The sequence below is a fragment of the Vulpes lagopus genome, chromosome 10 (genome assembly GCF_018345385.1).
Source record: "Vulpes lagopus strain Blue_001 chromosome 10, ASM1834538v1, whole genome shotgun sequence".
NCBI lineage: Eukaryota > Metazoa > Chordata > Mammalia > Carnivora > Canidae > Vulpes > Vulpes lagopus.
Genome location: NC_054833.1, coordinates 8,450,852 through 8,477,328, shown reverse-complemented (window position 1 = coordinate 8,477,328; position 26,477 = coordinate 8,450,852). Strand labels below are relative to the sequence as shown.

General features: G+C 38.0%; 1 long non-coding RNA gene across 1 annotated transcript; it reads left to right on the top strand.

Moving 5' to 3' along the window:
* The first annotated feature begins 10,195 nt into the window (after positions 1–10,195).
* Positions 10,196–22,588, top strand: LOC121500361. Its single transcript, XR_005990370.1, has 3 exons — positions 10,196–10,280; positions 21,502–21,654; positions 22,450–22,588. It is a non-coding gene; the product is annotated as an uncharacterized LOC121500361 (long non-coding RNA).
* Positions 22,589–26,477: the final 3,889 nt, after the last annotated feature.

Below are 26,477 nucleotides of genomic sequence, written 5' to 3'. Positions count from 1 at the left end.
TTCTGCAGAACTGTCATAGTTCAATTATCTAGAGAGTAGTGTAGCTGGAAAGACTAGCATATGGGAGGTCTAAGAGCTTGTGGCCTACTAATGCCTTTATACTACAGAACATTTCAAGAGACAAACCATTCATCATGCTTCAGCTTTCTTTCTTTTTCTTTCTTTTTTTTTAGTTCCACCGTAATCAGCAAATATGCTGTAAGTGTGAAGGAATAGGTGAGAATGCATCCTTTAAAGGTAGAAGTTGTCACACTAGATGACAAATAAGACCCAACTATATACTATTTATAAAAATGCACATTAAATATAAATATTCAGGTGAGTCTGAAGTAGAATAACGGGAAAATATATCATGTGATCTCTAAACATTAGAATATGCTGGATGCTGAGATGGCTATTAAAATGCCAGGTAGGGGTACCTGGGTGTCTCAGAAGGTTAAGCATCTGACTCTTGACTTCAGCTCAGGTCATGATCTCAGGGTCATGATCTCAGGGTTGTGGGGTTGAGCCCCACATTGAGCTCTGTGCTCAATGAGACGTCAACTTCTCTCCCCATCTCCATCCTTCTCCCTCTGTTCCTTCCCCCTGTTGCACACTCTCTCTCTCTAAAATAAATACATAAATCTTAAAAAAAATAAAAATGAAACGCTGGGTAAGGTAGACTTTTGCAAAGGAGTATATTCAAGAATAAAGATAGGAACTTTATAATGACAAAGGAGTCACCTCATCAAGAGGATATAATATTCCTAAATGTTTATACATGTTATAAAAGAAGTTAAGAGTATATGAAACAAGCTGATAGAATGTAAAGGAGAAATACACAAGTTAATAGAGTTAGAAATATCTATACTCTTTTCTCAGTATTTGCGTATAACAGGTAAATAGATCTAATAGTATATAGAAGATCAAACAACACTGCCAACTAACCTGACCTGTTGACAGATATAGAATGCTCCCACCAAAACCAAAAGAACACAAATTCCTTTCAAGAGTATGTGAAACAGTCACCAAGAGAGACCATGTAGTGCTTCAAAAAATTTTAAATGATTGAAATAATCAAAGTATGTTCTCTTACACAATAAATTAAATTATAAATCAAAAATAGAAAGATACCAGAAAAAAATTCAAATACTTCACATTAAATAACACTCTTTAAATAATCCATAGGTCAAAGAAGAAATCACAAGAGAAATGGAATCCAAAGTTGGCTCTTTGGAAGGATAATTCAAATTGATAAAACTCTAGGTAGATTGATGAAAGAAAAAAGAAGACACATTTTACCCATATGAGGAGTTTGAAAGGAGGCAAACACTACACTTCCTACAACATTCCTTCCTTCGACATTTTATTTTTATTATTATTTTTGTATATTTTTTTATTGGAGTTCAATTTGCCAACATATAGCATAACATCCAGTTGATTTAACATTTTATTTTATTTATTTATTTGTTTGTTTATTTATTATTTTTTTGATTTAACATTTTAAAATCAGTTTCATCATTAACTATATTAATAGAATAAACTATAAAGCCCACATGTATCTCAATATATGCAGAAATATTTGACATTACTTGACAGAAATGAATACAGATTTGCAATAAGCTCTTGAAAGAGCAACTGGAACTTTCATATCTTGTTTGTGGGAATGAAAATCTTTACAACTGCTAGTGAAAAAATTTTCAATTTCTTTTATTTTTTAAAAGATTTTATTTTTATTCATGATAGATGGAGAGATAGATAGATAGATAGATAGATAGAGAGAGAGAGAGAGAGAAGCAAGCTCCATGCGGGGAGCCCAATCCAGGACTTGATTCTGGAACTCCAGGATCACACCCTGGGCCAAAGGCAGGCGCTAAACCACTGAGCCACCAGGGATCCCCTGCAATATCTTTTAAACTTAAGGATACACGTACCATATCACCCAGTAATTCTCTCCTAAGTACTAAAAGAAATGAACATATGTGTCTACATAAGACTTTGGCATGAATGTTCAGAGCAGTTTGACTCATAATAGCCTTAAGGCACATGTAAGTCAATATTCATCAACAGGTAAATCGATAAACAGATTTAATTTTGTTTATAATACAAAGGTACATAATATTTTATAATAAAATTTGTGCATGTGATAAAAAATAGACAATTATATTAGTAAATATTAATTAATAAAATTAATTTAATAAAATATAGCCAGTAACATGGATAATTCTAAAAACATAACAAAAACAATAACAACCATAAAACAGAGTGAAAGAATTCAGACATAGATTCCATTCATAGAAACTTCTAGAATAGACAGACCAAATTTACCATGATAGATTTGTTTAAGGTCAGGGTAATTGGGAAGGGGCACGCACACATATAATTTTGGTGGTGATGGAAATGTCCTATATTTTGATCAGTTTTGGTTACTTAGGCATATGTATTTGTTGAAACAGATGTATACACTTCAATTGGGAGCATTTTATTATCTATGAATTTTGCTCCAATAAACTTGAGTTAAAGTGCAGTTTATCATGGAGTCAGTGCATGGCTTGTGACTTGAATTGATAGGGAGATTCCCAACTGACATGCCTGTGAATGATTTGCCTTAAAAAGTAATGGTATTGAACTAGTTGGTGATTTTCTCTATTCTCTTACTCTTACTGAATTCTTTCAGAAATCATTGAGTGATATTATAAGGCTAAAGATAAACTATTCCTATGAGGATTGATTCCAATGGTGTTTGTAATCTTGGAAAATTCTTAAAAAGCTTTAAAATGCTTTGAAAGTTATCCCATTTTTGGAATATGCTATTAATAGAAAGACACAGTCAATGAAGGCTCTGTCAGAAAACTCTGGGTGAGCCTACCTTTTTCTACTGGGGTGCCACCATTTATTGTTAGCCATATATTTTCAAGTTGGGGGAGAGCCATGCTTCTTGATTTTGGAACAAGATCTATTCTTAAAATCATGAAATTTAAAGACTGTCCTAGGGAATAGTTTTCTGTGCTCCCAAAAGAATACATTCTTGTTCTTTTAAACATTTTAAACATTCAAAGCAGCAAAAGCAATGTGTTGATGTCATCTCTTTTATCCATAGTATGTGTTTCTTTATAGATAAAAAAATGGGATCTGACTTCAGTTCATTAGGCCTCCAAAGAGAATGGTGCAGAAAAGTTTATGAAGTACAGCAGGTGGGGTGCCATTTGGCTACCTCTAACTTTGGATCCACTCTCTCTCATTTACAATTTAATCCATTCCAAACAGGTATCTACCCAGCCACCAACCCCCATCTCTAAGTCCATGGAAATTGTGTAGACCACAACTGGTCTCCTTAGTTTTAATGCAGTGGGCGCTGCTGAGGCTCCATCTTTCTTGAAAACAAATCGTTTTGTACAACTAACAATTTGTGCCTTCTGAAACATTCTCTTGACCCCCAGAGTACTACATTCTTTTCTTTTCTTTTCTTTCTTTCTTTTTTTTTTTTTTTACATTCTTCTAGTCTTCTCTCATCTCTGTGTCTTCTCTTTTTCAGTGTCCTTTGTGGCTTGTCTTCTTCTACTTAACTTCTAGATTTAAGAGTGTTCAATGTCTTATGTCCATTCCTTCTGTATTGCTATAGCTTCTCCTTAGCAGAGAAAATAATTTAATCCCAGGCTTCTAGGTGTAACAAATCTGCTGAAGGCTAGCACATTTATATCTTTATTCTAAAAACGCCCCAGATTTATATATCCAATGTTTACTTTAAAAAAAAAGATTTTATTTATCTATTTATTCATGAGAGACACACAGAGAGAGGCAGAGACATAGGCAAAGGGAGAAACAGGTTCCCTGTAGGGAGACTGATGCAGGACTCAATTCTGAGACCTGGGGATCAGGCCTGGAGCCAAAAGCAGATGCTCAACCACTGAGCTACCCAGGGGTCCCTATTGTTTACTTTTTAAATCCACATGGATGTATAGTAGACAATTCCTGCTTAACATGCCTAAAATGTCATTCTTTCTTCTAGCCACATTTTCATAGCCTAATTTCTTCCTAAGAAGAGATTTTCCTGTGTAAGGTAATTCTATCACCATGGACTTGATTGATTAAACTCATATCCTATGTGTAATTTCTAACTACCTTTTTCTTACATCTTATGTGGAAAATTGTATATGGTCCATTTTTCAAACAACACAATGAAAACAAATTTTTAGCCTCTCTTGATAGTCTATTAACACAGTAAATGTCCTGAGCTCTCTCTTCCTGAAATTTAAGTCTTCTTTGGTTATCCTCCAGATCATTCAGTAAAGGAATTAAACTAACATGACCTTGTGATGTCTCATCTTAGTCTATAATTGCCTCCTCTAGTTGAATGTCTACCACTTATAGGTCCCAGCATGTTAGGCACTTCATGTATGCTATTTAATTCCATGTAATTAATGTATTTAATTTAATTTTCTCAACAATTTAGAAAGATAGTATCTTCTCTGTTTTCTAGAAGGGGGAATTGAAGCTTGTAAGGTTACAGAAATAATCCAAGGTCATTTCACTAATAAGAACAGGTATTCAATGATGTCAAAATAATTTTTTTCTCCAGGATCCCATGAAATATATATATATATATTATATTATTTTATAAATATATATATATTTAAATAGTGTATCTCACAATAGTGTGTGTGTATGTGTATAAAATTTCAAAACTCAAGCAACTATTAGCCACTAGAAAATCAGTTTCAATCTGGCATAGTGTTTGGTGGTGTTTTAGCAGTGACAGTAACATATACAAATTGTGAGATGAGTAGAAGATTCTAAAGCTGCCTTATTCAAAACTGTAACCACTAGCCACATGTAATTAATTTAAATTAAAATTACAGTAGAATAAAGTTAACTAAAATTTAAATTTAGATTTCACTTCTTCAATCACACTTACATTTAAGTATTTAAGTACTCAATAGCCATATGTGACTAGTGGCTACTATACTGGATGTTCTCATCATCAGAGAATGATCTATTGGCCAGTGCTGTTATAAACAATTCATGACTAGTGTGTCTCCCCAAATTATTTGAAAAGGAAGTGAAAATTAGTGCTGATGTTGGTCAGCAAGGGCATTGCTAGTGACAAAGGAGATGGAGGCAGGATTTGAGCTGAAGAAAATTGGAAGTGAAAGGTTAATTTAGCTACATAGGTTATTCCAGAGTCCCAAAAAGATAGGCCTGAACTAAAAAGGAAATTATGGAAGAAAGCAAAATATTGTCCAGTTGCAAATTAAATTAGTGATACTTTTTCACAATGTCTTCAGTAATACATGTAAGGGCTTAAGTAATTTGACATAAGCTTGAGAAGATTTACTGACAACAGAGAGAAATAATGCTATAATCAGAATTTAAAAATAAAAGTATGAGCAGAGCACCTGGGTGGCTCCATAGCTTAAGTGGCTGACTCTTGGTTTTGTCTCAGATCATGATCTCAGTGTCCTGAGATCCAGCCCCTTGTTGGGCTCTGTGCTCAGCAGGGAGTCTGCTTGAGATTCTCTCTCTCCCTCTGTCCTTCCATCTCACTTGCACATTCTCTCTAAAATAAATAAATAAATCTTAAAAAAAAATAAAAGTATGAGCAACATGGGCATTTAATAACAATCCTAAATTAATCCAGACAAGGACAAAGTTCTAATATGCTATTAGAAAGAACTAAGATTGACTTTAAGACACACTCTTTTACATCATAAATGGGTATGGGATTCAGGACAGAACACTTGTTCATCTTGGGAGGTTTAGTTAACTACCCAAATCAGAGCTACACACTAAGCACCCAGTATCCCTTCAGTAGAAGCACCAGCAGCTGCATTGAGCTGAGGCCCATTGAGATCTCAGTAAAAGCTTTCTGGGCATTGGTAGTCAAGGAAAGAATCAGGAAACGTATCATCCTAGAGAAGCAGCTAGTGAATTTAAGAGCAAGTTTCTGAGAAGTGCTCCTAGCCTGGCTGTAGGCATCATGTGCCTCTTAGCAAATGGGCTCTCTTGGCTTTCTTAGAGCTGACATGGTTGAATGAAAACAATTGTTAACTCTAAGACTTATTAAAGAGATTCCACTCTATTGGAACCATTTTTAATGGATTCCTACAAGAGACATAGCTAGAATTGTGAACCTTTGTCCCCTAAATTATTATAAGCCCTATTTCTTGCTCCGACTCTGATATCTTCCCTATTCTGAATCAAAATTAGAGGTGGAAGACTCCATGACTAGATAGTTGTGACCCCAATTCATCTCAGTCATGGACTGAGATAGAAAGCTCAACCATAACTCAACTCCTGCCAACCAGTAAGACTCAGACTCTTTTCTACTACCTTTTGCTGGCCCTGCATTTATCATGTTACTAATAAAAACAAAGCAAAAAAAAAAAAAGTAGGTCTAGCCAATCAATATCAAGTGTTACATTGGGTCTAGTGGAAGTAGATCCTTTTCTAGTAGATTTTCATACAAATCTCACCTGTCTTAGGAATTGTGATCCCTATTTGAGAAATATTTTTCTAGATTCGTGGTTTAAAATTTTTATTCTTAACTCACCAAAAATGTAGACATTTAAAATTATCTTCAATATGTAGAAGCCTGGATTTCAAATGAAACCCAAGAATTTAGCACAATTTCTTCCATAAACTGAACAATAATATTAAGATCAGATGTTTAGGAAAGATAGAAAGTGTGAGATGTGTTTCACAGATTTTCATCTAAAACTATTAAAAATATATTTAACTTTTTAACTATATGAAGTTTTAAACATATGGCAAAGTAGAAGAATGAGATACTTATGTACCCACCACCCAGCTTCAACAATGATCCATGTACTTAATCTTGTTTCATCTAGAGCCCTTCCCTTTATATTCCTACCTCTCACTGTACTCATTTGTTGCAAATCTCAGACATATTTCATCAGAATTCATCTTCAAAGGATAAGGACACTTTGTTTTTTAACATCATGAGCTTCTAGTTGTGACTATAGAAAATATAGGAGAGCATATTAACAGATGCCACATGGGTATCATTGGCAAGATTCTGAATGTTGGAAACTCTACCGGATAAACACTCAGTTTTTGTTTGTATTTAAAAGAAAAAAAATGCAAAGGATAAAATAGGATTATGGATAACCTTAAATTGAGAGAGACTAAGACACACTTTGATTCTAACTAACAATTAGGAGATAATTAGGGAAATTTAAACACTACATTGATATTTGATGATAATAAGTGATATTAAAGAATTACTGCTTTCTTTTTTGTTCTTTCCTTTCTCTTTTTGTCTTTAAGCAGCTACGATAATGGTATTGTGATTATGGGAAGAATTTTTTTTTTAATTGTTTGCCACAGAAAAAACAAGAGTAAATCTTATCTAACTGGAAACTTTGGTAACTCAGAATGATTCATAACTTAGGAGTTCTGGGTAACTCCCTTCTTGTGGCAATTTTTATTTTTTGAAAAACAAAAAGAGAAAATGTTACAAAAGGGAAGTGAAATAAGATAAGCAAATCCTGAACTCAAAGGTAAACCCACTGACTCCAGATTCCTTCTGTTTTCAGGAACAAAGCGCCATTGTCTTTTTCAGAATTAAATAACAAAGCAAGGAACCATTAGTCTCTAAACTCCTTTCTTTGCTTCCCTTCCCTTCCCTTCCCTTCCCTTCCCTTCCCTTCCCTTCCCTTCCCTTCCCTTCCCTTGGTTTTGCCTTGCCTTGCCTTGCCTTGCCTTACCTTTCCTTACCTTTCCTTTTACAAATATATCTATCAAACAATCCTGGGTTCAGCAGAACTTCTCAGCTTTTGCAATTTTTGCCTTGTTAAAAGTACAGGGACCCATTATTTTATGAATCCAGTTCATATGCTCTCCTCTGTCCCACGTGGGTGATGTAGGCCATTGGAAAAGGCACAGAGAAGACTCCTTAGACTTTCCCCCCCCAGCTTTTCACACCATGCCATATATTTAAATAACAGGCTGAGATGGGAAGTGATGAGTCTCTCAAGGAAATAAATACGGCACACTCATTAGAAGACTCATTAAGAATAAAGTGCAGGAAGGGGGCTCTGAGAAACAGACTCTTATTCTGGTATTTATTAGGACAAAGCACTCTTTTTAATGGGGTACCTGAAATGCTCTCTGCTGCAATCATTATTAGGCATTAGTGCTTTTACTAATTTCTTGGGATCAGTTTTGCCCTTCTCTCTGCCTTGGTAAACAGTTGACAACAATGCCCTTGTGTTCCAGGCTCCTGTGGAGAATTTGTTCTCACTTTCCCTGTCTTTGCTCAGGAGTTCTGAGCTTCTACTCTGTGAGGGCATTTAAAAATTGGACCTCTCTTCCAAGTGTGAATTGAAGGATGTAAGCACATTTTGTCGCTCATCTCCTCTCCTGGATGCTTCTTCCCTTCCTCCACATTATGTACATCTCCCCTACTCTCCATTACTCCTTTTCCTTTGGGCAAAGGTTGCCAAACTTTTTCTTTTAAGGGTCAGACAGTACAGATAGTAAATATTTTAGACTTTGTGGTCCATGGGATCTCCCTCAAGACTCTGCTGTTTTAGTGCAAAAGCAGCCATATACTATACGTAAATGAATGGGTGTGGCTGTGTTCCAAGAAAACTTTATTTATAAAAACAAGCGGTGTGCCAGATTTGCTCCACAGGCTGCAGTTGCTGACCCTGGTTCTGAGATCTAAAAAAGAAGTTCCCATTGCACTTATAAGATGAAAGTAGGCATGTGGTAATCCCAGACAGTTTTAACTTCGTTTATTCAATAACTCATCAAATTTCAACACCTACTAAAATTTTAATACCCATTATGTGCCACACTCTGTGCTAGGTACAGAATATCAAAGCATCAAAACAAACAAAAAACCCCAAGTAACTCACAATCTTGTGAATAGGCGAGCAGAAGGGCAAGCAACTACACTGTGATATATTTGATGTTATAATGGACGTATAGGCATTTGAGATCACAGGGTAAGGGAATTTAAAAGCGTCTCTTGAGCATTTGAGTGTCACCGCAGGCCTTCCAGAAAGGAGACCATGGGAGGGGAAGAAACAATGATTAGAAGAAAAGGGGGCTAGTGGAGGTGGGAAAGTCTGGAGCTTCTGAGTATGATCGGAGGGCTTCTGAAGGATCCCTTTGTCCTGAAACACCATCCTCATCTACCTTCTGTAGGATCTAAAATTATACAACTGGAGATTTTATTCCTTTAGGTTGGATATTACCATCTCTGGGTAAGGCATTTTAAAATGCAAACAGTCCCAGGAAGAATGACACACTATGTCAATCATAACCTGGTTAGAATGAGGATATAAATCTGATAGGGACTCAGGAGAACAGAGACCCCTGAAACGGACAGCAGGAGGAGGCTTTTCAGATAAGGGAAGGACTATAGAACTGGGATGTAGAGCGTAAAGGACAAAGATGAACTTGCCTACTTCTCAATATCGCCCAGGGCAGCGTGAAACGTAATAAGGTGGATGAGGACAGGGCATAAAATAGCAACTGATTCATAAACATGGGGAGGAGAAGTGTGTCTTTTTCAGACTCAATGGAATTTTTACTGCCTAACGTTTCCAGAGCCAATTTGTAAAGCTGTCTGGGAGTGTTCAGTGTGTGCAAGGCAGACACAGAAAGGGGAGGGAGACAATTAGGAGGCTAAAGATGCTTCAGACCCAGGATGGGCTGCAAGTGACAACAGAATGAGCCCCATCCCCCCCTTACTTCTGGCAGCTCTTATTCTTCTCCCAGCAAGCCCCTGCTTGCTGCTTTGTCTTTTGAATGCAAAAGGAAAGTGCCTGGGTGAATAAACAAGAGCTTTCTTTCTCAAGGAGATACAGTGCCCAGTCTCTTTGGGCTTGCTGTGTGTTCCCGTGCGATGCCCATTGATTGGAAGCTGGTGAGAGATCGGAGGGCATGGTGCGTGGGTGATGACAAAGCAGCCACTCTGGGACCACAGAATGGAACTCCTCAGGAGTCGTCCTACTTCTGGTATGGTCGTGTGAACTGCAGGAAGACACTTCTGAAGCCAATTCCTGCCTGGATAAAGGCAAAAAATGAACAAACAAACAAAAACCCCCATCTCACACACACACACACACACACACACACACACACACACACACCAGAAAACTTTCAAGGATTTCTTGATTGACTCATGCATTAAATATTAACTATTCATTCGTGCGTTCAGCATTTATTGCAGACCTACTTTGCAGGAAGGTTCTGATCAGGGGGAAGGTTCTGATCAGGTGCCCGGGAGATTCAAAGGCACATGCAAGAATGATTAGAACACAAGAGAGGTACGTGGCTGGGGGGTGGGGGGGGGTGGGGGGAGAGAAGTTATTATCTGAGTATAAAGGAAGGAAATAGAATGTCTTCCATTCCTCAGCTGTGGAAGCAACCCGAGACTGTTTTGAAAGAGTTTATATAATAGTCCAGTGTGTCCATCAGGTGACATGGGGGACATCATACAGGGAACAGTGTGAACAAGCCCTGATTGGAACTTGGAATGTAAGGTACTAAAGGACCGTGAAACCACGGCCTGCTACATAATTTGCCTGGCCCGGTACAAAATGAAAAGGCAGGACTTCTTGTTCAAAAATCAGGAGAAAGCGTGCCCTTACTTCATACTAAATACTAAAAATGTGGACATGTTTCTTTCTTCCATGTTCTCTTTCTTGTCCTGTCTTTGTTTCAATGTCCTGTTCCTGGGGCCCAGGGATACCAGCTGGGTGACTATACTCCTCACAGACAGCTAGGGTCCTGTCCCATGGCTCAGCGTGTGAACACATGGCCCCTGCCGGGTACCTGGTTGTACCAGCCACCTGACTGATCCATGCTGCTCCAGCTGGGTCCCGCAGGCCAGCCGCCCTGTGCATGTGCAATCTCAAAGGATTGCAGCTGCTGTGCTGGGACATACTTAGTACCTGGATGGGGTTAAATGAGAAGTTGGGTGAGAGCCAGGAGGGAAAATCTGGGTGGGACCCTCGGTGTCAGGAAATGGGAGTGGCAGTGGTCACTGGTCAGAAACAGGAAAGCAAGACAAGTTGGCACCAAGAGGCAGGAGAGTAGGTAGGTGGCAGGGAATCTTTTTCCTGGAGGCAGCATAAGGAGGGACTGTCTATGAGGGGAGGCTTCAAGCCGTGGGACATGTTTTAGTGTCCTACGGGGCTTCAGTTACAAAACACAAATTCAAAATTAACATTATCAAGAGTTTCAAGATGATGACTGCAGAGCATTACACACCAAGTGTGACCCTTCCTAGTGCGGGGGGCTCTGTATGACTGCCCTGGTGTCTCCCTACTGACTGGTTGAAACCTATTCTATTGTACTGTGTCCAGCCTGGCAAAGAGATGAGTTGAAGAGGGTGGTGTTTGCAAGGAACTTAGAAAGAAAGGTAGTTAGAAAACAAACATGGGCAGTGTTTCCCAGCATTGATCAGAGGACAGTGAGGTTGATATTTAGGACACTAAAGGGATGGGATCAGTCATGGGCAAGTGTTTTTCTTTCTCCTTCACCAAGACCTGGGTGAGGTGGTCCTCCCTCAGATTACACACACGTTTTAGAAGAAATTGCTAATTGTTTTTAAATATCCATTCTCTTTTTCCCATATAGTTACAGTATTTTTTGCTGCCACATATGGTCATGTAGAATAAAGGTGACATTTTCTCAGCTCCTGTGCATGCAACCTCATGGGACCATGTGACTAAGTGGTGGTCATCGGGAGGTAATGAGAATTTTCATATAGCAGCTTCCAGGCACATTCCTTAAAGCAGAGCCATGCATGCTGTTCATGTCCTCTGTTCTCCTTCCCATCTTCCTGTATGTGGCCCGGGCCATGGGTGGACCAACAACTTCTCAGACCAGGAAAACACAGACCACCTACGAGTGGTGGGGGGATACATTGAAAGAGCTGGAGTCCTAGGACTCCATGGGGCAGAGCTTCTGGTCAGACCCTAAACTACCTATCCTGTGACAATATACATTTTAAGTGGGAGAGAAAATAAATTATCTTGTGTAGCCTTCATATTAGGTTTCTTTTTAAAAAAATTATTTTATTTATTTATGAGAGACACAGAGAGAGAGAGAGAGAGAGAGAGAGAGGGAGGGAGGGAGAGGGAGACAGAGACACAGGCAGAGGGAGAAGCAGGCTCCATGCAGGAGCCTGATATTGGACTCAATCCCAGGTCTCCAGGATCAGGCCCTGGGCTGAAGGCGGCGCTAAACCACTGAGCCTCCCAGGCTGCCCCATATTAGGTTTCTTATAGCTGAACCTAATCCCAACCAATGTGCCAAGCAAATTCACCTGGCTTTGCACAAGCTCTGGAGAAAGTACACCTATTGTAAGTCAACTAGTAGCACTGGAGTTTACATGTGATATATCTTATATGAATTTTGCCAGCCTGAATTAACATTTCTAGGTCAATCAACTCGGATAAAATGTCATTTCTAGGTCTGAAAAGCAGAGGCCTGTATCATGGATCTTTGTCAACTCCACAGTGATGTCTTCATCCCACCAAACAGAGTTATGTGGTCAGCTAGCATTTTGGTTTCTGGCATATGTGGGTACATGCAGGTACAATAGACATAATATAGCCCCAGTGCTCTGAAAATGCAGGAAAGGGAGACACCATTGCAGCTGGTTCTTTTGAGATAAGCAGAATTAAGGGAAGCAGAATATAGAGAAACATGTAGAACTGCTATATGATGAGCAAAGTTAGGTTTTATCGGACAAATATTCATTCAATACCTACTATGTATCATGCTTTGTGCTAGAAGCTTGGGGAATATCAATGAGCAAAACAAAGATCTTTGACCCATGGAGGTCAGAGGCTGGTGGGAAGAAACAGTCAGTAGAGATAAAATGTGATGCATAATTAGCAAACATAATATAAAGGAGATAAGGACTATTTTTTTTATTTTTTTAAAGATTTTATTTATTTATTTTTGAGAAGATGTAGAGAAAGAGGCAAAGACATAAGCAGAGGGAGAAGCAGGCTCCCTAAAGGGAGCCCGAGGCAGAACTCGATTCCAGGACTCCAGGATCATTCTCTGAGCCAAAGGCAGATGCTCAATCACTGAGCCACCCAGGCATCCAGGCATCCAGGACTATGTTGGAAAGAAAGAAAGAAAGAAAGAAAGAAAGAAAGAAAGAAAGAAAGAAAGAAAGAAAGAAAGAAAGAAAAAAAGAAAGACAGACAAAGGAATAAAGGAAAGAAAGAAAATAGAGTAGGAGGAAGTAGAGTAGGTGAGGACCCAGAGTCTCTCTTCTGGCCAGTGCAAACACACCCCCAGCTGGCTGCGCCCTTCTCAAGAGCCCCGTCTGGCAGCCAGTGCAGCTGCCTTGCACAGATACACGTAGGAGCAGGTGAGAAGGCTGGGATCTAGAGCACAATGCAGGGAGCATAGGTAGGAAAACAGAGTCCATCTATCATAACTGGCAGGAACATACAATATGAAGGTAGGCATGCTGGTTGGGTCCAGCAGTTCCAGTTGCTTCCCTGATCTCTAACGAAGGAGGGGCAACATCACCCGCCTAGAGAGGGAAGAGAGGATGATATATGGGAGACTGAGAATGAGGAGGTGGTCTGAAATAGTCCAGTTAGAGGGTGACCAAGTGAATGGATCAGGCCATATTCTGTGCTAGCGTGGTTGCATGGATGCTCACCTGAGGTTCATGATCATGAATTCACATCAGGATGGTGGATGTGGTCCACCACAGGACGTCAGCATGCCTGGGCAGAGGGTACCATTTCTCAAGGTGAGTGTGATGCAGTGAGCGTGGATGAGGGCATGCAGGGTGTGTGCAAGGAACTGATGAGATGTGGCTAAGGAATTTTAATGGAATAAGGAAGGAAGTGAAGATAGCAAGAGGGCAGTGAGTGAAGGGGATGGGAAAATCAGATAATAAAAAGGGGTGACTAGCAAGACTAAGGATGAGACAGTGAAAAGGTCAGCGGTTGCCAAGGATCTGGGCTGAGGGAGGAAGGGATGAATACAGGGGATTGAAACTCTTCACTTTGATATAGCAATGGTGGATACATGACATTATATATTTGTTAAAACCCTAGAATGTGCATCCCCCAAAGTGAACTCTAATGAAACTATGATTTTGGTTAATAATAATGCCTTAATATTGGTTCATCAATTACAACAGACCACAATTATGCGAGATATTAATAACAGCAAAACTTGGGTGGTGGGATGGGCTGTGTGTAAGTGGCTGTATAGGAACTCTGCAATTTTTACTCCATTTTCTTCTCTAAATCTATAGTGCTTTAAGAAAAAAGCTACTAATCTCTCTTCCCCTATGCTCCTCTGTTTTGTTTCTTAAAATCCACATATGAATGAGATCATATGATAATTGTCTTTCTCTGATTGACTTATTTTGCTTAGCATAATATCTTCTAGTTCCATCCACATCATTGTAAATGGCAAGATTTCATTTTTTTTTTTTTTTGGTGGCTAAGTAGAGGAAAAAATAAAACGAGACAAAATCAGAGAGGGAGACAAACTATAAGAGACTCTTAATCATAGGAAATAAACAGGGTTGCTGGAGGGGAGGGGAGTGGGGGATGGGATAACTGGGTGATGCACATTAAGGAGGGCACGTGATGGAATGAGCACTAGATATTATGACTGATGAATCACTGACCTCTACCTCTACCTCTGAAACCAATGATATATGTTAATTAACTGAATTTAAATAAAATAGAAAAATGCAAAAAATGAAAGGATAAAAAAAGCTATTAATTTTTTAAATGTAAGACTTAACATAATTCTCCATGAGACTAGTTTTTTTTAAGCAATTTTCTTCATCTCCTGAAGAAAGAAAACAGTGCTAGGCTTCTATTTAGATAATTGGTATTAGTTAAATGCAATTATGTTAAATCCAAAGTCACTTCCTCTAGATCAAAAAATGAAGAGTCATAAAGTAGACAATAGATAAGTTAAAAAAAAAGCATTTTTTAAAAATTTACTTTTGGGGTTACAAAGGTCACACAATTTATTGGTACCCAAATTGGAAAAACAATATAATTTTAATCAGGAATAGCAAGGGAGGCAATGATCTTGAAAGAGGAAGCTATGCTTATGCTAGAGGAGAAGCACTTTGACACCTTCCCCACCACCCCTCTCTTGTGAGACCAGGAGAAGGAGGTAGGAGAATGGTGAGCCCATCTATTACAACTGTTAGGAACGTAAAGTATGAAGATATGCACACTCGTTAGGAGCAGCAGTTCTAATTACTCTATCCATAAGATAGAGACATGGATCATAATAATTTTTTTTACATTTAGAAGGTCTATCAGAGTCATGTGATTATCAAACTCCACAGTTCCTTGGTGAGTAGCATACATAGCAGTTTTGACGAACACTATATGTGCTTTTTCCCTTTTTTGAGAATTTAAAGGTGAGCTTGTTTTACATGTACGGTGAGGCTGGTTTAAACATCTTGCATAACAAGGGCTCTCAGTGCTACATTCTGTGACACTCTTACCTCACTTTAAGTGAAAAAGCCAAGGTATGGTCATAGTAGCAAATGGACTAACATTTGCTAATGTAGTCTATAGACTACAAATTAGGCGCTTGGGTGGCTTGTCCTTAAGCATCTGACTGGTGATTTCAGTGCAGGTCATAATCTCAGGGTCATAAAATGGAGCCCTGAGTCAGGCTCCAGGCTCAGTGGGGAGTCGGCTTGAGATTTTCTCTCTCCCTCTACTCCTCCCCCCTGCATGTGCTCTCTATAAATAGATAAATAAATAAATAAATAAATAAATAAATAAATAAATAAACAAATAAATAAAATCTTTAAAAATAAATGGATAAATAGACTTTAAATGGACTTTATATAGGAAACAATTGCAAACGTGGTCCTTAAGTGACCAAAGTACATTAAAAGTACATTGAATGAAGTTACTCTAACTGATTAGATAGTTGTAGGTATAATTAACTTGTTCTTTCATAAAACTGTTAGAAAATATTTTCTCGAGCATTTGCCATTGATTAAGAAATCATTGTATTTCAAAAATTAAATGGAGGAGATGATAAATAAATTAATAGTGACATTAGATGCATATTAAGTTATCTCTGCTGTCCACACATGCAGGCACATTAGCACAGACTCATCATTCAATTAATTGCCTTTTGCTGCAGTGAACCTCTAATCTCGGAAATGCAACGATCATACACATAGAAAACCAGATAAGCGATTTGGGTCACATTTTAGAAATAAGAAATCAGGTTTTCACTACCAATGCATATGGGATCTCTCTTTGAGTGACCAGAAGATTGTTTTTTAGTAAATACTTTCAACTCTTGCCATGTATTCATGTATTCTGAAGGAACACAGCAACGAGGGAAAAAAAAAAACCAACATATTTACCAGAGAGAATTTTATTCCTTGTTTGTTTCTTTTAGATTAAAAATCCATTGGGATGAAGGAAGAGACAAAAGATAACCAATTCAGTCTTGCTAAGATTGGGTTTGGGCTTCTTACATGCTTTAGAATGAGAATTTGTCCAATTTCCTTTATGATGTGGTATTCCAGGACATAGCCCAAAGTCTGTTAATCCTTATGTATATCTCATCTCAGTTCCCCCTGCTATTTAGCTCATATATTCTTTTCTGGTTATTAGAGGTAGAGAGTAGGCTTGCACCAATCTCTAAGTGAGAATCTTGATGTATTTGAAGATTTGTTATTAATTCCCTATTCACTTTTCTTATTCTGGTCCAATAACTCTTACTTTTTACTGTTGGTTTTGAAAATTTTAATCATTTTCATGACTTGCTTTATGTTGGCTGTCTGGCTTCTGTGTCTTTATTGTGACATTTAAAATTAGACTTGAGTTTAGTGGAATGCTAAAAATCTAGTTTCAATGTAATTTAGATATTTTTACACAACAGAACAACACTGGTTAGGGTAGATATCATTCTAATGGCTTCCAAACCCGCGCTTTGCTGCGGTGCTATTTTTTCAATCATTGACAATTCCTCATATTTCATTTTTTTGTCTTCTATTTTTATGTGTATTTATTCCAAAATTACTAAAAGACACTCAGAACCATTGCTTTTGGAAAATCACATATAATACAAACAGCTCTAGAACTGTGAAATTTAGTGGACAAGCTCCTTCTTTCAATGTTATATCTTTGCAGAAAATATGAAAGAGAGTCCCAAAACTTTATTTGTAATGGCATCTTTACAGCATGTTGGAAGCAATTATAGAAATGCAGATGCATCTTTTTTGTCACATTCATTCAGTCAACAAATAATAATATTTTTTAAGCAGCAATGCCTTGTTTTTATCAACAAATAATTATTGAGTACATCTTATGTATCAAGCAGAGATCAAGACAGACGCTGTCCCTTTATCAGATGGCTTTCTCAGAAGTGTACTGGAAAATCTTCCTACAATTTTGGTCATATTCCAGATTTAAAAGATCACAATGTAAAGAGAAGCTTGGTGACTCTTTTGGTAAGGGGAAGACTCCCCTTTTAAAGTCATGTGTATGAACTAGTTTTTATAAAATTAGTTTTGTTTCCAGGTAGACAGCGAGCACAGGGTGTCAGGACACAGTGTCTTAGATTTTCATTTACAGGTTCTAGAGGTCTTCCAGGCACAGAATTGCTGTTGATCACATACTATAACTTGCAGGACAGTAGACTTTAGTGTCATATGTATAAATCTAGTGGAAGCTGTGGGTCTCATTGCAGAAAAAACAACAACAACAACAACAACAACAACACAAAAACGCAAAAAAAAAATGCACTTAGGATCTCAGAAGCACCTGTACTCCCTAAAACCCATTTATGGACTCTAGGGTAAAGATTACTGACAATTCAAAGTCTTTACACTTAATCCATGTTCCCATGATGCCAATGGAAGGTTGGGGGCTGCTAATATGGGCCATAGTCCAAAATAAGGCTTCAAGGGCGAGTATGGGATTTCTGTAAGAAGGGGAGATAAATAATCTCACAGAAATAAAGGAAATCCATTTTATCTTCCTTCACCCATTAAATGGTAAGATGGGAGAACGAATGAGGACCAGAATGGGGCCCAGGAGAATGTGTCACACAGCTGGATATTCCATCTTGTTTCAAATCAAAGTTTGGAGCTAGAGGGACTTTGAGGTTAATATATTAATTCTAACTGGGCATCAGGTCTTCCATTCATTGATCAGATATTCACTGAGTGGCTGCAAGGTGCCAACGCTTGGGAATACCTAGTATCTGGTCTCATAGAGCTCATTTATCCACACTTATAACTCACTGGGGTAGTGGCGGAAGAAAGCTGCTTAGAAGCACCATTGGGCCTGATCTTGGACAGCTCTGGCATGACCAGCAGAAATGCTCAATAAGTATTGGCTGGTTGATTAGTCTTATTACTTCCCCTGGCGAGTTAGTTTTGTTGCAGAATCAGAGAACAGCTGGGGTTAATAAAAGAAAAGTTTAGTTTTGAGAGGGGCACAAAGCTACATATACTAATTATAATAAAATATTAAAAATCTACTTAGGGTAACATAGTTATGAACATGAAGTGCATACTAATGTGAGATTCATTTTGATGTAAAGCGTTTTCAAAATCAGCTATCTATCCTCAGAGTGGCCAAAATAGCAGTCCAGAGACGGACAAGGAGCATTTCAAATTCAGCAGTATGCTCTCTTATTGGCCCAGGGATGGCAATAACACAAGGAGCAGCTGGTAAGAATCTGAGTCTATTCTGACTAGATCATGCTGCCTGAGAGTCTAATTTTGCTTTAAAAATGGTCTAATTTTGCTCACAGTGGAAAAAGTGGTATATTCCTTTAGTGTCAACAGACCAGATTGCATCTCCAGTTTGTTTGATGGGGGAACTTGGTTCGGTTCCCAGATATGGCTCTCCTTCATGGATCATTGAATTACGCTAAGTGTTTTGAACAAAGTCAATTTCAATACATGCTGCTTTCTACCCAAACCTTGGAATTTCTCTTCATACCAAAGTTCCAAGAGCTCGTGTTTGTAGGAAGAGAATATCCTGCCAGTACAAGTCACTTCAGCTTTAGTTGTCAGCTTCTTCAGCCTGAATAGGTAAACCCGAAGTACCCTTCAGGATTTAACAGTTGAGTATTTTTATGGGGAGTCGTAGATGCTTCAGTATTCTGAAATTTATGCAAAAATATGTGTGCAATCGATGTACAAACCAGGGCTTAAAAATATTAGGCTCTTTCTGTCCAAAAATATCCCCAATTTGGGTATTTTGTGTTTTTCGCTTTCAGTGAAGGGACTTCTGATATTTTCTTGTTTATGTTCCTTTTTTTCTTCAGGAAAAAGCAATATACGAAAGAGCTTATTACTTCATCAGTATTTTTTTTTCTTTGACGGTATTTCCAACGGAGGGCCCATTACCTATTTCTAATTCACTTAGTTTCAAACTCTCTGGTCCTAAGTAATGAGCCATGAAGGAGACCAGGTTGGAGAGTGACTTGGGGAAGGATTTGCAGCCTCATGGGGAGGTGGGCGGGGCTGGGTCTCTCTCTGAATAAGAAGCCCTTTCCTCCCAGCATGTGTTCCCTCACACAGCTGCCTGTAGCAAGGACAAATCCAGGAACTTTGCTCCAAGCAGACCGTGTTCCACTGAAAACCCAAGTTTCTTAAAAATGAACCCGGAAAACTTTGCAGATGATATATCTGTCCCTGTAATACATACCCTGGGAGTGTGAGGCTGCAGGAGGAGGATGGGGAGGATTGATGAGCAGCTCTATTTATGTTCTACTGATGGGCTAATCTCACACACACCTGGATGTGATCTGGGTTCTTGCCCACACAAAGGGATCTTGGCGTTGGCTCTGGTGCTAACAAGTACAAACTGAGCTCAGACTTCAGTCTAGCTGGAATGTGCAGGTGTCCTACCTGGATTCTCATGGAGAACCAGCTGGGATCTCCCCAAGTTGGCAACCAGTCTTATGTGGGTGGGATGGAGAGTATGGTAGGAAAGGGATGATAATTTGGAAAGGGAGCCCCATGGGAGAATTTTAAGGAACAGAGCATTCCACTTTTCTTTTCCTATTTTTTTCCTTATATCCCATCTGGTCTCCAGATTTCTGGTCCTTTCACTTTTCTCTTTAATTTTTAAGAGTCCATGAAATTGTGGCACTTAACTTTATTGTGTAATGAATGAAGGTTTTCAAAGAATGAGCTATTTGCTTCACGTGGTGTCATCCAAAATGGGTGGTTTCTTCTATGTAATACCTGGAGGTGGGATTTTGCTCAATCCTGTTTCTGAAATCCATTGTATATTTTTAGGCTTCTTTTTGGAATTTCTAGTTGGACAGGACACACACAGGGGGAGAAAGCCTGCAAACCAGCCTTAATGCTGGTGGAAAGGCTTTGGCATGTGATAAAAAGCCTACCTCATCGTGCTCACTTTGCTGTGCTGGCTGTTCTCTGATGACTTCTTTGGATTGAATAAAGCCAGCTACAGAAGTGGGTGAAGCTATCCCTCACACTGACATTTAATTTACCTAGGAGTACAATAATCTGAGAAAGCATCAAATACTTGAAAATTTTGCTTCAGTGAGCAGAAGCTAAGTGTTTATACCATATTGAAAAGTGATACTTTTCTTCAGAATTTAAAGTATAAAAACGGCGGGGGGGGGGGGGGACAGGTTCATGGTCTTAAAGCAAAAGGAAAGAACAAAACTTTTGTTCGGCATATTCACAATTCTGACGTTGGAGAAAACTCTGGAATTTTGCACACCATGATATTATTTTATCAGCTATAGTTTGATAGAATGAGGTCAGTGGGGCCTAGGAAAAGGATGTGGTTGTAAAGCCTTAAAAAAGGAAGGATATTTTTAAGTGTGTTACAGAGAAGGAAGCAGCTGGACTTAATAACTAACACTATGTGGGAGGTGAAAGTATGTTGAATTTTGTACAGAAGTTTGATGATCAGAGAAAGGGCAGGCAATGTTGCTGTCCAAATCAAAATAACCCTCTATAATTAGCTCCACCTGTGCTAAAAAATTATGCTCATATACTCTTCCCAATTTATTGAAATTTATGACCATGCAATATGTTATGTGAGTAATAGTCACTACTGAACCAATATGCAGTTCTCTACTGACAAAACTGGGGTTTATATTTTATTCATGTTTGTGCTCTCAGTAACTAACATGATGCCTGACATCTAGATGATGTTCAAATGCTGAACACATGGAGAAAATGGCAGATCTGTGGCCTGCTTAAGCTTTCTGATTTTCCTTTAAAACATATCTGGCTAGGCTCAATTATTTGTTTGCTTTAATGAGTTGGATGATTAATTTTGTTTATCGAAATCTGGCACTGTATGTCATATTTCTTTGCAATGCATCAATAGCCAGGCATTTAGAAATTAATATCTGTTTCAGATTAGCTTACAAGGTACTCATGATGAGAACTGGAATGTTTTGGTGAAATGACCAGATATTCAGTATGCCAAAGCATGGACTGCAGCCAATCCTACCTCTCCTTACCTTTTGTTTCTTGACCACATGATAATTTAGGATCATGTTCCCAGATGATATGAGCAGGCGTTTCAGCCACCACTCCACTGCATATGCCTTCCTCTCCTATTGAAAGCCTTTCCTGGATTTCCTGGATTTCTGGAAGTGGCATATACTAGACCATCTCATATGCCATTCCCATCTCTTCCGAAGGTAAGTAACTACATGTCTTGCAACAGATTAGAATATTTCTAAAGGAGCCCAAATCTATGTCAGATACAAATAGACTGGCTGCATAACTATCCTCCAAATCAGGAATGTTAGCCTCTCTGTGTGTGAGTTGTGCAATTCAGTAGCCATGACTTCTCGTCTCTTAGATAACTCAAATTCTGGCTAAGAAATTAATCTACTTAAGATGTGAGGCATCTAATGTAAAGAGTCCTAGAACTGGGCTAGACATATGGTTTCAAGGGATTGTTAGCCCTAATCTACTAAAGCAGTGTGACAAAGAGGTTAAGATCGAGGTCTTTGGAATCAGACAAACCAGGCTTGATCTTCAACCCTGTCACTGCATAGCTGTTGGATCTTGGACAAGTTACTTAAGCTCTTTACATTTCAGTTTGCTCGTGTGTAAAGAGAGAATAATATCAATTTACTAACATTGTTGTAAGGATTAAATGAGGTAATGCTTATGAAGCACTTAGCAGAGCATCTGGAATATAGTCATCAATAAAAATTATACAACATCATCATCATCACTCTCACTGTTTTACCAAGACATGAACCTATGAGAATTCCTAATAGCACCCTGGTAGCCTGACTCTGAATTTACAAAGTGAAAGCGTTTCCTGGAGATGGAAAAGCATAAGGCCTGCCTGGGATGGAAGGGTTATCTTGGGTTTCCTACAGTCGCCATCACAAACACCAAAAGAAGCCACTTGCTGAGCAGAACTTTCCATTGTGGGGGAAGGGCACCTAATGGCCACTCTACTATGGTTATTTTCCTAGGGCATGGTGTCTGCAATTTACAGAATCATGTACATGAACCACTCCAACAGCAAAGAAGCCCCATGTGGGCATCATCTATAAATTGAACCAAAGAAGTAACCATGTAATCAGTTTGTGAAATGACCAACCCATTTCAAGAACTAAAATAAAATTTATTCATCAGCATAACTTAAGCCTATCAACTATTTACTGTGTCCAGATCAATTTTCAGCTACAGAATCTGTGGACAATAAAAATTTCTGGAAGAACAGAAAGAAGAAAAAAACAAAACAAAGCAAAAAACCTTGAGAAGGCCTTATATAAATAAGAAAACCTTAAAAATGAGAATGTTCTGAAAGTGTTTTAGTCAATGTCTTTATGCAAACTGCACTAATTAATCTCATACAAACATGGATATTTTTGTAAAGCATAAGCCCAAGTGCCATTTTATGACCATGTAATTTACAAGTCCTCAAATTACATTAAAATCACCACACACAGTGTTTACAGTTTAATTACATGGTTATTTACCATTCCCAATCAAGTGTTATTCATTCAGTACCTCTTTGCCTGATCTTACCTAAAAAAGAAAACACTTTTATGCTGAATTTGAGTGGTAAACATTCAAACATGCCAATACTTAAAGGCAACAAAGATGTAATTTGGAGTAAACAAACTCCATTGACAGATTTCAGAGAACTTCTGGGGGGAAAGAGAATGGAAAGAGATCAACATTTTACTAAAATAGTATTTCTCTGGTTGTTTGAGTTCTACCGAAAAAGAAAAGAAACCAATCACTATTCACTGCCCATTCTTTATGTAAAAAAGCCAACTGGGTCTATTTTCCTTATTTTGCATTATAAGGAAGGATATAGTTCTTCAGTCAAGAAGTGTTTCTTGAGTACCATATGTGTTCTGGATCCTGTGATAAGTATGAAAACCAAGGCATGGCCCCTGGATGAACTCAGGCTAGATATCTACTAGTACATTATAGACATTTCAACATGTTGAATATATTTACTTCTGCTTTTCTCTTTATCATTTACCAATACCATTTTGAAATGACAAAATCTCAGTCCCACCATGGACTATCTGTCTTCAGGCAATTGCATAACCTTTCTGAACCTTAATCTTTTCATCTGTAGAGCACGGCAGTGGGGAATATAATAATAATAATGCCAGTTTTCCCTCCATGATAGTGTGATTATAAAGATGAGTAAGTCTGAAAACACTTGTGGATTATTTCTTTAGGATCTGCCCCTGCAGCTAATTCTCCAAACCCAGTCCAACTGAGTCCTTGTTTGCTTCCCTGTGTTACCTCAGAGTTTGTGACGCCTCATACCCATTGTGGTAGTAGACATTTATATCAGGACACAGTTATTTGGTGAATTAACTGGGATGACCCTTAAATTTCTACGACATAATTTGGGAACTCAAATTTTAACAGAAGTGGTCCTCATTGGGATATCCTTGGGCCACCTTGCCTCAGCATTCTTCCTTCTGATCCCAGAAGGGCTTCTAAAATTACCTATTTGTTGGTAATTTGTTCCACTCTAAACTTAATGAATAGTCTTTAGTAGTGGAGTCCAACCACACAGCTGTCTTTTAAATAAGTTCCTCTGATAATTTTAAGCACACTAAAAATCCAGAAATCACTGTATTTACTAGGATCGTTTGCAGATACTTCAGTTCCCTTCTTTGGGAAACATGATAAAATTCCCATTTCTCTGACCACTTGGAATTAGGTGAGCATGTGGCACTTATTTGGGCCAGGGGGATATGGATGTACATGGCAAGTCATGTGACATGAAATGGAAGTCACTTATCTGAGGCCACTTTGTATTTCTCATAATTAAACCATTTTATTCCTCTTTCCCATTGGTTAGAAAACAACGTCTGACTAGTTTCCCCAAACATGATTTAATGGTGGTGGCAAAAAGCATTAACAAACATCAGACTGTAAATCAATCCACCCCAATCATTATGACATCATTCTTGATGGAGCAAACCCTGAAATGGCAGGGTTGTTAACAAGATGTTTTTATATTTCCTTCAGATCTTCAATATAGAAGACACAATAACATTAACATATGGAGATTTTATATGATTTCTAATTGGGGCATGCTGATGTATCTAAGGCTGAGTTTATACCAGCAAGTAGAAGGTAGAGATAAGTGCATGGGTTTAAAAGGATTCATTTAATATATCGAGCACCTACCATATACTACTTATGTTGCTCAATCCATTTGAATTTAACCATGTTTAACAATTGTCTTAGAGACATTGTTTTTTATACATTTTGAATGTGAACAAACAATTAAGCTGGTTAAATAATTTTCCAAAACTTACCACATTAGAAACTGAGATTCTAGCTGACATCTGTTTGCTCACCCACTCACAATGTTTTCGCTGCATCATGTCACCTATGGGGAAGTCAGACAGTCTTTTAGCACGCTGATAAGCATACTAGTTTTCCAATTAATTGCTCAATTTTCATGAGGCTTATGCATCTTCATGGATGTTAATAAATGTAGCTTTTTTCAGTACCAAATCAAAAAACTATAGACCATACACAGCATGCATGCAATGTGTATCTATACTCCCATATGCATTTTTGGTTAGAAAATTAGGAACGGCACATGTAAAATAGTACTTATACTCTTTAATACCAATTTTGCAAACCAGTGTCTCCTTCTGTCTGCAATAGACACAAGAAAAATGTAACAGATTAAACTAGGGTGATCACCTTTGGAAATTGCTGGCCCTAAGATATAGATATTTAAATGATTTTCAATCTGGAAAACACATTAAACATATGACACGTCATTACCATCCAACAATTATCCAAATGGAATGTGAAATATGAAATTATTTCAGATATTAAGGCTTTGGAGAAGCTGGGGAGAGAGAAGCATGGAGAAATATAGGCCCATTTTGTGAAGTCAATTTTGATAATTGAGGCAAGAATGTAGTTACAAATTCTACTCTATCTCTGCTCCTTTCTGTTTGTTTCTAAATTAGGGAGACATCAAGTGAGACAACAGTAGGCATACTCCTCACTGTGTTTGTGGAATATCTATCACTAAGAATTTTCTCTGGGCTTTGGTTGTGGAATATTACACATCCATTGGGCAGTTATCGTGTTGACAGCCCTTGAAATGATACCTGTATGCATCAGACACATACATAGCAGCCTAAGCAGAAAATACTGAGTAACCAACCCCAAATCGGGAGTAACCAAGATGCTTATTGGTGTAATTGGAGTGGTTTTTTTTTTCTTCTAAATATGTGTTATCAAATTGAATTTGTGGACAAGCTGTAACATAGCTCAATTTGAACACCTTATCATTAGGACCAATTAGTATTTTATCCCAGTAAAGAAAAATTACAATGAGAGTTTTCAGAGCAGGAATACCATAGAGATGATCTTTGCTGACTCTGATTTCACAAGTTTCACAAGTAAGGAAACACACTCAGGACAGTAAATGGTTTGTCTAACGTCACTTGGCTAAGAGACAGAGCTTGCATGATCTCCCCTTGAAGAGCACTCTTTCAAGTCCACATTTGCTATTAAAAGAATAAATAAAGGTAAGAAGACAGCTTTAACCAAAATTAAGTTAAAAATCATAATTATTACATAAAGATCTTTTTCAAAGTCTATTAAATCCATACTGAATGTTGTATGAATACATATATCCCCAAAGAACTTACTGGATGTTAAATGGTCATATTTATATCTGTTATATTAGTTACTTTCATGTATGTGTTGAGTTTTACACTAGGATTATTATACCACTACAGCTGAGAAAACAGAAATTAACACAAGTGATATTTTTCCCCAAATTATACAGTAAATGAAAGACCTAGAGTTTGTACTTAGGTCCTTCTGATTCTAGAACATTCATCCTTTCTACCTGGCTACCCTACCTCTCATCAAGACATTTTTAGAGGATGAGAACCTTATAACAACCCTATACTTTTTACATTTTACATTCACCTCTCAGAACATTTAATGATACCAGTTAATGATGATATATAAAAAGCTCACG